General features: G+C 41.2%; 1 pseudogene across 1 annotated transcript in view; it reads left to right on the top strand.

Annotated features, from left to right (window-relative positions):
* LOC308512330 (centriole and centriolar satellite protein OFD1-like) overlaps window positions 1-13503 on the top strand; it is a 67697-nt pseudogene that overhangs the window by 37419 nt on the left and 16775 nt on the right. The window contains exons 7-14 of the transcript in view: window positions 112-185; window positions 1765-1859; window positions 2762-2951; window positions 4377-4506; window positions 5034-5129; window positions 10042-10166; window positions 11634-11746; window positions 12742-12855. The product of the transcript in view is annotated as a centriole and centriolar satellite protein OFD1-like (transcript). The remainder of the gene's footprint in view (window positions 1-111; window positions 186-1764; window positions 1860-2761; window positions 2952-4376; window positions 4507-5033; window positions 5130-10041; window positions 10167-11633; window positions 11747-12741; window positions 12856-13503) is intronic.

Raw genomic sequence — 13503 nt, 5'->3', positions numbered from 1 at the left:
CATGGCCATGTTCATGCCCTTAGGTGCCCGGGTGCCACAGAAACCCATACATTGATAGGAATCTGTTCAGGAAAGTGACAAGAAAATCATTTTGGTCATTCTAATTCTCAGGTATCAACTTGAGCTAAAGGATGACTACATCGATAGATCTAACAGACTGGGTGAAGAGGACAGGAAGAATAAAGGTGATTCTTGTGGAGAAGAAAGCTGCATTTGTAAATTTCTGGTATAGGTTATTAGCTTCCTAAATTGGGCCTGTTCTAAATTTATATGTGTGTGTGTAGCTTACATTTTACTCTTACTACAAAATTAATCATTATTTTGTTCTTTTAATTTTACGTATCAAAAATGACCTTAACCTGAGAGAGGTAGGGTGTTCAGGAGGTTTTTCTTCCCCCATCTACTTTCCTCCCTCCCCTTTGACCACCACTTGCTTGTTATCAATATTTATGGGCCTGTCTGTTTTGTTTTGTTTATTTTTATTTCTTAAGATTCCACATGTAAGTTAAATCATAAGGTATTTGTTTTTCTCTGTAACTTATTTCATCATAATATCCTTTAGATTCATCCATGTTGTCACAGGTGGCAAGATTTTATTCATTTCAGTGGCTGAGTAATATATCACATCTTCTGTATCCACACATTCATTTATTGATGGTAGTCTAGGTTGCTTCCAAATCTTGTCTGTTACTAGTAATGGTGCAGTGAACATGTGGGTGCACATGTATGTCTTTTCAAATTGGCATGTTGTTGTTTTTTACATATACTGAGAAGTAGAATTATTAGAACATATGGCCGCTCTTATTATTATTTTTTTTTGGGGGGTGGGGGTGGGGAGAGTGACTTCACACTGTTTTTCCATAGTGGCTGCACCAATCTGCATTCCCACCAACAGTGTATGAGGGTTCTCTTTTTTCCACATCTTGGCCAGCACTTGTTATTTATCCATTTATTGATGATAGCTGTTCTAACAGATGGGAGGTGATGTCTCATTGTGGTTTTAAGCATGAGAGACTTCATTTTTTACTTATGGAAAATTTTAACTTCTCCATTCCCTGTGACCTGTTTCCTTATTTCTTTTACTTGTAACATATGTTTATGCCTCATGATATTTTTACCTGACATATAACTTCCTAAACTGTTTTATAACTAACCCAGGAGTAGGAAAGTTGAATAATTTTTCAATCTCTTGATATTTTATGTCTCAGTATATTTGTAGAAACTTGTGTATGAAAAGAAGTGAACTTAAGTAGAAATTTCAAAGGAACCAGAGCTGGGTACTTGATAAAGACCCATAAGGTCACCCAGTGTGTGGCTGCTCCTCTGTGACTATCTTGTGAAAACTAGACTAATACTTCTTAGGAATTAGTACCATCATGTAGTCAGCTAATTTTTTTTTAATGATATATCTGCAAAGACTCATATTGAATGAAGTGAAAATGATGAAATAGACACTAAAATCATAAGACAAATCTTTGTATTTAAGGAAATTCAGATCTTTGGGTATGAGGGCTCTGAGCAGCTGGTGCAACTGGTTGGTATGTGTAGTGGAAGAAAGTTCACAATATATGTGACCATTAAGACTTCCCATCACCTGTTGGGTAATAGGACTTATTTCTTACTTTCCCTACTGATTTTTGACTATGACACCTGCTATTTTAGATGATGAAATAATCGTCATTAGGTCTGACATTGTACATAAATTCTTAAATGAGTTTTTATTCACTAGCAAAACATCTTAAATTGGTTGGCTTTCTCTTTCAGAAAAACCTATTCTTTTGCAAGAGCAGTCCATGGCTACCAATTCAAAACAGGAAGAAGAATGCAATCATTCTGCAACTCGTGTGAAAGAACTTGAGGTAATTGCTAAGCCTATTGTTTTTTGAAGTCGATAAAACTTCAAGGCAGTAGATGAAATTTTAGTTTCAGCCATACATTATTTAGCTTGATGTGTTTAGACTGTTTATTTTATGACTAAGAAGGCCCAACTTAAGTTAATTTAGTAGTTCTTCCTTTTAGTCCTTCCTGCTTGTTGCCTGGAACAAGTTCCTTAATCATTGGGGTGGTTGAGGTTCCGTGGTGAGCTGACCTATGTGCCTAGCCCATAGCAGGTGGCCAGTGCTTTTAGTTTCTGCCTTAGCCTCTCCTTCCTTCCCATCAGCAGAAGGTGAACATTCCTGTCATTACATTGGGATCTTACAGGATAAAACAGAATGAGATGTGTTTTTCACATGCCATTTATTTTCTTGCTGTTCATCACGTGTGCTCTCTGAAGGACAGAGCTGGAACTTGATGTACCTGGATATATCCTGCACATAAAATGTATTTTTGCAGCTGTAATGATCTATTTATTTGAGAACATTGTAGACTTTTGTATGTAAACATGAAATGTATAAAAAAAGGAAAGCACCACAGCATGTTTGTGATAGCTCAGCTTTTCATTTTTATAAACATTGCTGCAGTCTGTGATTGCTATTGGGACCTTAGTTGTATCTGGAAAATGGGCAACAAACTTAATCTGAAGCACTTGCTTTGTAGGCCAGGGTTCTTCTGCATAAGTATAAGGTTGGATGAACTTCCCCCGCCCCTTCTAGGGCAAAGATGAGCTTCCATGTTGGAATCAGGTTCTTCTTACTGCAGAGAATGAGTCCTCTGTCCAGTGACCTTACTTACTATGACACCCAGTTTATAGCAGCCTGCCAGTTTTTGCATAAGAAGTACTGCAGTAACTGTTCAAATGCAAGTTTTTTTTCAATTCCAGCTTGAACTCGAATCTCTCAAGGCCCAGTTCTTGGCAATAACCAAGCAAAACCACCTGCTGAATGAAGAGATGAAAGAGATGAGTGGCTATTCGCTTCTAAAAGAAGAGAAATTAGAGCTTCAGGCTCAAAATAAATTACTTAAACAACAACTGGAAGAGAGCAGAAATGAAAACTTGCATCTTTTTAACCGTATGTCTTTTTCCTGATTTGCATGTCTTTGTAATTCATATTAGCTTAATATTATGGCACTATGCTTTGTATCTGTAAGGAAGGCTTCAATCAGGAAAATTTTTATAAAATTAAGATTCTCAATTTGAAGTTACTTCCTTTTTTGCTTGCTATTACTATAGTATATTATTAGTGTCACTAAGAAGTATCTTTAAACTACAAATCTGCCTTCTGGGTTGTACAAATCTCCCCTCACTTTCTGCTGCTCAGATTTGGCCATTGAGAAGGAGGAATGAGAGTGAGGTTGAGGTTATTATTCCCTCTCCACCATTGCATCCTCACCCCCACTGTATATATTGGCTGTGGGCTGGCCCTGTGCCTCTCAGCAAGGCAAGATCCAGTGCTTACAGGATGACCTCTCACCATTGCTCTGTGCCTGTGCCAGATCTTTCTCTCCCAATTCTGGGAATTCTTCCCTCCCTGATGGTTTAGGCCAAGTGTGGAGACTGTCCTGCCCACAGGCTATAGAAGACCCATAAAATCTTTTGATCTGGCCCTGCCAAGGCATTAGGGGTGAGTTAATTAAATGTTTGACCAAATATAGGAGGCTAATTAAGTTGATAATTTTGTATGACCTGCAAATGATGTTATAAATATCCATGTCAAAACCGGTTTGGCTCAGTGGATGGAGCGTCGGCCTGCAGACTGAAGGGTCCCAGGTTCGATTCCGGTCAAGGGCATGTGCCTGGGTTGTGGGCACATCCCCAATGGGGGATGTGCAGGAGGCAGCTGATCGATGTTTCTCTCTCATCGATGTTTCTGGCTCTCTATCTCTCTCCCTTCCCCTCTGTAAAAAATCAATAAAATATATTTAAAAATAAATAACTAACTAAAAATAAATATCCCAATGGCCCTTGGCAGAAGAAAGTTTCCCCACTCCTACTTTGGGCCCACGGAGTTAACAGCATGGCCCGATTACTAGCCCAGAGAACTATACCACCCTTAGTGGCTAACCTACATGAATCACCCTTTAGTGGTTCTTCAGTGACTGAAATGGTGGAACTCCATCTGATGTCTGCTTGAACCCTGAGTGTTGCTGACTGGTGCACAGATCAGATTAGACCTAGGGGTACTTAACAGGTTTTGATGGAGAACTCCTTTTATGCCTCCTGTGTGTGATAGAGGAAAGAGGTGGGCTTTCAGGTTAGTTAAAGGATTTGAAAGAATTTCTTTCATTTGCATTAGAAAAGAGTAGTGAACTTTGCCTCTGCATGCATTAAACTCTTCTGAAATTTGTGCTCTTAGTCCATTCCATAGAATTAATATGGTATTAACTACATGTGTACAAAGAAAAGAAAGAACAATTTAAAATATCTTTAGCTGCTTTTGCTAAGTGAGATGGGAAAACTTACTGTTGATAATCACCAGGCTTTTTTACCTTCTTAGTTATAGCTCAACCACCTCCTGAACTGGTAAATTTGCAGAAACAGTTGAAGGAAGCAGGAGCTGCTTTCGTGTTAGGGCATAAGAAGTTTGAAACTCACAAGGAGGCTCTGCAAAACAGCTGCAAAGTGAAGTGAGTACTGATCTTTATTTGGTCGGGTGTTAGTCTGATCCACTGTGTACACATGTAAGCTTGGTGTGTGTCACACCAGTGTAAATCAGATTGGTTTTAACATCAAAAATTATCCCCCCACTATTCTAAGGTAACCTTCTCACCTGAGAAATTCTTGGGTGATGATATAACTATATTTATAACAGTAATATAATCCTAAGGAAAGCGCACTCATAAACAGAAATTGTCCCAGTCTCGGTTGTGCCCTCTAGTAATGTCTCTTGATTCTTGCCCTGTGACTTAGAATTGTTGACACTCTGGTGTCTGCCTCATACCTTATAGAACTGTTCTTAGAGATGAGTGCAAATGGAGGTGGCAAACTTGTTTGTGTGCTCTATTGTTTTCTAGGGACCTGTGGACCACAGGCATGAAGCTGCTCAGAATGGGCAAAATGGAAAAGAGAATAAGCCCTATAAAAGACTTGTTCCTTTTGAAGTGAACTGGGATTTCTTTTACATTGATTTCTTCCCTTCTTTAAATCTTTTCAGACTGAGCATTCTGCAAAGCTGAAGGCCCGGATATTAAATTATGATGCTTCTGTAAGGAGGTTAACTATGCAGGTGGCTGATTTAAAATTGCAACTGAAGCAGATTGAGACAGGTTAGAGAGATTTTTAACTTACAAATGTGTATGTGTAAAACTTCCAGTATATATGGAAATGTAATGATCACTACTGAAGTTTCAGTAATTCTCATAGTAGGGGAAAAGCCATAGAAATATGTCATCTTAGAAGTAAAAACTCTGTCCATTTCAGGAATACCAACCAGTCAGTCATCAGCTAACGTGACTTGCTTTTATAGGTTCCTTTGGCTTGGAAGAGCCTTGTACCCCAAATAAGAAAGGTGTAATGGCACAGAGGTTCCCAAATTCATGGACCTTGGTTTTTCTTTTATATTTGTTACCTTGATAATAAGATCAATCTGACCTTTCAGGGTTTTTACGTGTTCCTTGAGAGATGAGTAAAATATGTGAGAAGCAGGGTGACTTATGTCACACTAGAGGCCTGGTGCATGAATTTGTACATGGGTGGGGTCCCTCAGTGTGGCCTGTGGGGATTGTGCTGAAACTGGCAGTCCAGCGCCACCTGCTGCTACTGCCTACCACTCTCGCTCATCCTGATCCTGCTGCACCTGCCACAGGCTCACGCCCAGTCAGTCCTGATCAGGAGAAGCTCGTCTGCTGCAGTGGCGCTTGCCTGCATCTGGCGCCTGTCCCAAAGGGTATGGGATGGAGGGGCGGTGGGGGGAGAACGCAATCTGCCCTTTGGGCAGGTGGTGGGATGCCCTTGCCTGCCCAGGATCCAGATCTGTCCCTGACGTTCGCAGGGATTGTCAAGATTTCTTCCTTGCAGAGTGTCTAGGGAGGGGAAGCAGCTGCGGTGCCTGAGGCCAACTTTCAGGAGGCTAGTGGCCCTGTGCTAGTGGTACTGGTCTGTTGGTGCCTGGCCTGTTCTCTAGAGATTGGACCTGCAGGACTACTGAGGGAGTGAGTGGCTACTGCTGCTGGCTGGTGGGCCTCCAGGAACAGGTCAGTCAGCAGAGCGGCACTCCCCCTGTGGGAGCGCACTCACCACCAGGGGGCAGCTCCTGCGTTGAGTGTCTGCCCCCTGGTATCAGTACATGTCAGAGTGACTGGTGGACCTGTCTTGCAGTTGCTTTAGATAGAGGTTAGTATATATCACATTGATTATATACAGTGTTTATGTTTTTGCACCTCAATTTTGAAGTTACTGATTAACCTTGGTTGGACACATTTAACTTCTTTGCGATAACCATTATAATAACCTGGTTATTAACAGGGAAGGAGTAAAAGGAAGATTAGGTAATAGAGACATGCCATTTATACAGCTTTGCCAGGGAATTGCAGTTAATAGTCTCCAAGTTTATTACCTAAAGATCACTGTGGGAAGGCACTAGACAATGGACCCATGCCCAGTGAGGTCTGCATGACGTGGGATGTTGCTTATCTGTTAGTCAGTCACACCAGGGAATAAGTCAGTAGCCAGAAATAGGCATGCCACCGCAAGTACAGGAATATTTAATTTTTAAGCTCCTGAACAAAGAAGCCCCTCTCCTTCGCTGCTCACCTCAGATTCCCAGCTTATGGTGTTCTTACCTCCCTCTACTCACCCTGTGACCCACAGCCATGTAGACTTCACACAGTGTACTGATGTACTAAATGTAGCCTGACACTAAATCATGCCCTGCTCCACCATGGAATGGACACTCTGGATACTGGCCCTACTCTTTGATTCTGCTGGAGCCCCGTCTGCACTCTTTTCAGGACTAGGCTAAGGGACATTGAACCCTGCAGACCAGAAAATATAATTACACACCAATAAAATACATTCATTCTCCCATGGGAGTCTTAGAAAAGTCTTTTTCTAAAGATACTGCAAGAGCCACCCACTACCACTAAAGTCGGAAAAATTTGACCCAGTGATTTCTCCAGCTACAGTTGGACCTCAGTTTCCTCATTTGCAATGGGGATATGAATATCTACTTTGCCATGGTGAAGAAGGCAAAATGAGATGGCTCTCAGTTGAGTGCCTGCAACACATCAGATACTCAGAAGGATTACTGCTATCATGTTACTGCATGTTTGCCCTGAGGATGCATACTGCCTGCCTCTTCTTCATAACAGGTGTACTGAAGCTGAGATACAAAGCTCAAAAAGAAAGTTTCTGTGTGTTAGCAGTTGAACTGGTTTCCACATTTCCTGGCCTGGAGCCTTCCTCAGTTCCTATTTGTACTCACTCCTCCTCAGTTCCTTTTCCCATCTTCCACACTAGTTTCATTTTTATCTCTTGACTCCTTCCCTGTTCCTTATTTTCTCTCAAGCCTATTTGCTAAACTGCCCACAGCTGAAATCACAGTGATCTCGAAAGATGAATAGTTTGAGGATGGAACCTTTTCAAACGCATGCATTGCCCTGGAGGCATTGCTGGAGAGTAGCGGCCACAAGACTGGCTATGCATGTTCAGGTTTTGCTTAGGGAGTCCCAGCATCTGTACACCTCCCTACCTGTATGACCTAGCCTTAGCTCCCCAGGTGTAATGTGGGAGGAGCAGAGTTGTTAGTCTTGTTGTGGCTGCAGGTCCTCATACCCTTATCTGAAAACTAGAGGCCTGATGCATGAAATTTGTGCACTCACCTTCGGTGGCTCGCCTCGGACCTCGCAGCTGTGGCTTTGTCTGGAAGGTTGTCCAGAAGGATGTCTGGAAGGTCATTCGGCTGTCCGGTCTAATTAGCACATTATGTTTTTATTATCGACTAGAGGCCTGGTGCACAAAATTCCTGCAGTCAGGCGGAAGGGGCCCCCCAGCCTGGCCTGTGCCCTCTCAGTTCTGGAGCCCCACAATAGATCGCCCCAAAGATGTAGGCTCCTGGATGAATTGCCCCAAAGAGGTAGGCTGGAGTAGGGTCCCTGCCTGCAGGCATGTAAAGCCTCGGGACCCCCAGTGCTAGAAGCTAAGACCAGCAGGTCATAATAAATGCGAGAAGTTCACCAGAAGGCTGATGGGCTTCGATATTCAGCAGGGCTGAAAATCTGCAAATTATTACCTGCTGCTAGAGGAAAGGCCAAAAGCAGTTCCTCTAACCTGATAATTTTTTCCTGTTTATCAAACCTGACCTTTGATATGTGTGTTTATTTTGCTAAAGGGCAAAATGTGTAAATAAAAAGCCATGGGTCCAGAAATTCGGCAAGCCACTCCACTAGAGAGCTGGTTTCCGCCTGGCTTTCCCCCATGCCTTCCAAATTTATACTTCTTGTCCAGTGTATCCATTTATGTGTCAGCCCCTTCTCCAAATTCCTGAACCCTTGATGCAAAAAGACTGCGGCACCCCAGGCCACGCCATGTGGAGCTAGCTGCCAGGCCCCACCTCCGTGCACACAGCATCAAGTCTGCGCCCACCTGTGCACGCAGCCTCCTGATGATGGATGTGATGGGCATGAGGGCATTGCGGCGTGAGGGCTTAACAACCACATAAACTTATATTAGCATAGATAGATTGGGCCCTATAGTGGTTTTGCCATAGCCCTGGGAGTTCTGGGGCAGCATCCTTTAGTGAACCATGTTTGCAGTCAAATATGTGACTATCCATGCTGGGTAGAATAAATAAAGGTAATGAATGGATTTGCATCAGTTCAGGTAAAGTTTATCAACAGTGAATTCAGGTCTGCTTAGGCTTTGTTACCAAATTTATGAATATGATTGTGGATCGTGGGTTGTGAAATAATATCATGCATTAAGAAGGAAGGCCTAGCTCTGGCTAATTTTGTTCAGTGGTTAGAGCGATGGCTTGCAGACCAAAAGATGGTGGGTTCCATTCCTGTCAACCACATATACCTCAGTTGTGGGTTTTCTCACCATCTTTGGTTGGGGGTGCATGTGGGAGGCCAAGTTGAGGTGTCTCTCACATCAGTGTTTCTCTTCTCTCTCCCTATTCCTCTACTCTTCCCTTTCACTCTTCAATGGAAAATACATCTTTAAATGAGGACTAAAAAAAGGCCTAAAAACAAGGTCTGTGAAGTTATAACTGGTACATAAAGCTCTCAAAAAAATGCTAATAAATAAGAATTGGCTTCAGAAATTGTTTAGTGTGCATATTTGTTCTTATTAATACCTCTCTCTTCATTTAAAAAAAAAATATCAAGCATATTTGAATTTTTTTTCCTGCTCATTGGTCACATTATTTTCATTTAGCCCCCAGCCAAAGCCATCTCTGTTTCATCATTCTGCCAGCAGATTTATGGTGTCTCCTACTGGTGAAACAAGCAGGGATTTCTTGAAAAAAATCATCTCAAACAGGAAAAGCTGATGGGAGAGACAGTTACACCAAGGATCATAAATCATCCAAATACAAGCACAGTTGTTTGCTCCCACATTTCTGATCTTTAGTTTGTAATCACACCAAGGCAAGAATGAAAGAGCTAGAGCAAGAGATTGATTGCTTAGAAAAAGCTTTCTTCGGTATTCTGTTGCTAGAAGCCCACTAGCATCTAAGAGTCTGCCTCCACTCATGTAGGTAAGCTTCTGCAGAAAGGGTTTCAGGACTTTCATGGTCCTTTTATCTGAGTACGAGTGAGTGAGCTGTAGAGAGCAAGAAGGAGGAGAAGTCTATGCTTGCTGTACCTGGGAAATCTTTAGCCTGAGTAGCTTCATCCTCACTGCACCTATGGTTGCCTGCTTACCAGAGACTTCTCCCCTGTGACATAACATTGTGGGAGGCAACGGGTTAGAGCAAGTTCAGCACTTTGCTTGACATGCAGACGTGTTCAGAGAATGGTAATCAATGGCTTTTCCCTTACTGCTGATTAGTTTTATTATTAATGCTGAATCCTTAATAATGTGGGTCAGTTATACATCATACTCAACTATTTGCAAGGATAATAGAATTTCTTTTCAAATTAAACTCCTTAGGAACCATGTTGCTGTTTTCACTGTGCAATTTGTAATACTCTTGTCCTGATACCTTTTGCCCTTTAGGTCTGGACCAATCCCAGTCCTTTGCTTTTCCCAGTCCTTGTCCTGAAAGAATGCTCCCGCCTTCAGCAACTGAATCTAGGCACAGCCTTTCCATCCATTCACTCTCAAGCCTTCTGGAGCAGAAAGCCAAGTAAGTTCCACATTCTGATTGGCCCAGCCAAGTCTGGTTAGCTGAATGGCCCTGACTTTGCGTTGTTTTAAAGTGACGCTCAAGACCATGTGGAGTGTAGAATCAGATTGTAAGATGATGTGTAATCTTCAAGAATCATCTGAATTATTTGGGGAAAATTCCTTTTAGCAAATAAGTAATTTTTCCTTGTTTGCTAAACCTGATGTGTACACAGTGCACTATGGTAGCAGTAAGCATTTTCATAGTTCTATGAATAGACTTGGTTTATAGAAATAAAAAAGCAACATACAAAATCTACAGAAGCAAATTCAGTTTATTTTTAAACATGAAGTAGTTTCACACATTTTAATTTTAAAGTCCTTCAAAAAAAATAAGTCAGTTAAAAAATATTTGGGCATTTAGTCCAAACAAAAGTCTAATTTGTCTGTTGAGATAAATACTGAATTGGTAGTGGGTTGTAGGGTCTGATTGCTGAAGTAGAATGGCGTATGTAGAAGTTGGGTGGCGGGTCACCCAGGCTGGGATTGAGGCGCATAGGAGACTCCTGTCTGTGCTTGATCCATATGGACGGCACTCTGACTCCTTAGTTCTGGGCTCCAGGCTGGACATCTGTCTGCATATTTTGATTCACTCCCAGTGTACAGAGTTGAAAACTGCCACATGTGTCCATCATGGTCCTAATGCGTGTAATGTGCATTTATTTATATTGCTTTCTCATGATAAAGCCAAGAGGAGAAACAGCACACCCATGTGGGAGTTAGGGCACTTGGATGCACATGGGGCTTGTAGTTTTGCATCTTCAGCTGACTCATACTGATGCTGTGCAGAATTTGTTCTTTTCAAAAACGTTTTGTGGTTCTTGAAAATATAAAAGCATTGAGAGTGCCACATTATTTCTTGTCAGCAATATAATTAATACCTGCCTCACAGTGTAAGGTGGTTCTGCAGAGTGCCCAAGCTAATGTCTTGATTACTTGGAATGATGCCAGTTGCATGGAGCGTGCCCAGTGCAGGACAGCTTTCATTTTCACAGAGCACAGTTCATTCTCTAGAGCAGCGGTTCTCAACCTGTGGGTCGAGACCCCTTGGGGGTCAAATGACCCTTTCACAGGGGTCGCCTAAGACCATCGGAAAACATATATATAATTACATATTGTTTTTGTGGTTAATCACTATGCTTTAATTATGTTCAATTTGTAACAATGAAAATACATCCTGCATATCAGATATTTACATGACGATTCTCAACAGTAGCAAAATTACAGTTATGAAGTAGCAACGAAAATAATTTTATGGTTGGGGGTCACCACAACATGAGGAACTGTATTAAAGGGTCGCGGCATTAGGAAGGTTGAGAACCACCGCCCTAGAGCCTTTTCCAGAGTCACAAAGGCTTTTCATAGCCCTGTGCTCTTGGTTTTACCTTATTACAACTTCACACTCATGAATTTTATCCTTTCAACCCAGTCTTTATCAAAGACAAACTGAAGTTCAAGACAGACATGAATTTTCAAATGTGGATGAACTATCTTTTGAGGATAATGAGGAATTTGGATCATCTTTTGAACGTAAGTTTAAATGTAAGTACCAGTTTTTAACAGTTGAAAATGTAGAAAGCTAAGTCTTGGTGAAATATATCCATTGTTAAATCAAAGGCCTTAAAAATTACAACATTTGTATTTTGTGATAAAAACATGGACACAGATGTATTACCTTTTTTATATCACAGATTTTGATGGGTCTATTTGAGTGTTACTTTTTTTTAATTTTCAAGATAACCAATAATTTCAAAGTTGGAGCTAAGCTCACAAGTGAACCCTTAACTTAATTTACCAAGTTTGGGATTGCCTCAGATTAAAATACCTGGTTCTTAATTTTTTTTCTTTTTATGGAATATGAAGATGCTAAGTTATTTAAGTTATACAGATTCTGATGACTGCATCAGATGTAGAAACCTCATTCTTAGTGAATGAATGGAGGTGGAAGTATATTAGCTTCCTTATCTGAAAACTGGAGGCCTGGCTCTGGCTCTGCCTTAGATTGTTCTCTGGGAGCATACTGCTTAAGTATAAAATTAGGATATAGAAGTCAGTCAGCTCTAAGGTTCTCTCTAGCCTAGGAAATCTTTATATTTGTATATAATCTGTAGTTTTGCATTGTGAGCTTCATTGTCAAATCTGAAAGTACTCTACTTTGAACAGTTAAATGAAAGAGCTTAGTAAAATTGGTAAATTCTTTGCAACTAACTTTTTAACAATTTTGTTAAGGCTTTACTATCTAAATGGAGTTCATATAATGATCAGCAAGTCAGGTGAATTCTGTCACTTTCCTGTTGGGTTATAAATCTAGTTTTGGAAACAAATCTAATTCTTTTAAGTGTAATAACACTTTGAGAAGCAAATAGATTGTCGAGTGGTATGCTGAAAGTCTTAGGATTAATTCTGTAGGAAAAGATCTGGCTTGGTTGCTTTGGCTGAGACTTGAGCGCAGCCAAAGTTACCCCCATACTGCCCTGCCTTCTTTTGCTGTTGTTAAGGACTCCTGGGACACTCATTTGTACCTATTATAGATGCAGCAGACATGCCGATACAGTTTGAAGTGAATGGCCTCCATCCTGCTGGTGACATGCCTCCCTTGGGAACTGCCTTGGGTGCTCCTCCTGCCAGACCTATCTCCTCTCATTACCCAAGTAAGTTTTCCTTGGTTGTAACTACAGATAGTATGATAGCTACTAAATGCCAGCCTGTTCCTAGTGAGTTATTTCATTTATTGAGGGAGGACCTTTATAAGCATAAATTATTCAAAGTCTTAGAGTTGAGTATTGCCATTGTTAATACATTTCTGAAATAAATTTGAACATGTAAAGAGGAGAAAATTAAAGGAGTTGCTTCTCATTAATCTTCCCCAACAGTGGCTTTTAAAAAAAAAATCTTTATTGTTGAAACTATTACAGAAGTCCCCTTCTTTCCCCCATTGACCTCTTCCAGCCTGCTCCTGGCACACGCCCGCCCCCCCCCCACACACACACACACAGGCCCTCACCATCCCATTATTTGTGTTCACTCATTATGCATATATGCATACAAGTTCAATGATTGAGCTCTTCCTACCCACCTCCCCTCCCCTGACTTCCCTCTGAGGTTTCACAGTCTGTTCCATGCTTTTATGTCTCTGGGTCTATTTTTGTTCATCAGTTTATTTTGTTCATTAGATTCTACACATGAGGGAGATCATGTGATACTTATCTTTCTTTGACTGGCTTACTTCACTTAGCATAATGTTCTCCAGGTCCATCCATGCTGTTGCAAATGGTAAGAGTTCTTTCTTTTTTACTGCC

This window comes from Myotis nattereri (genome assembly GCF_964212035.1).
Source record: "Myotis nattereri genome assembly, chromosome: Y".
NCBI classification, from domain to species: domain Eukaryota; kingdom Metazoa; phylum Chordata; class Mammalia; order Chiroptera; family Vespertilionidae; genus Myotis; species Myotis nattereri.
This window is presented reverse-complemented; position numbering and strand designations above follow the sequence as displayed.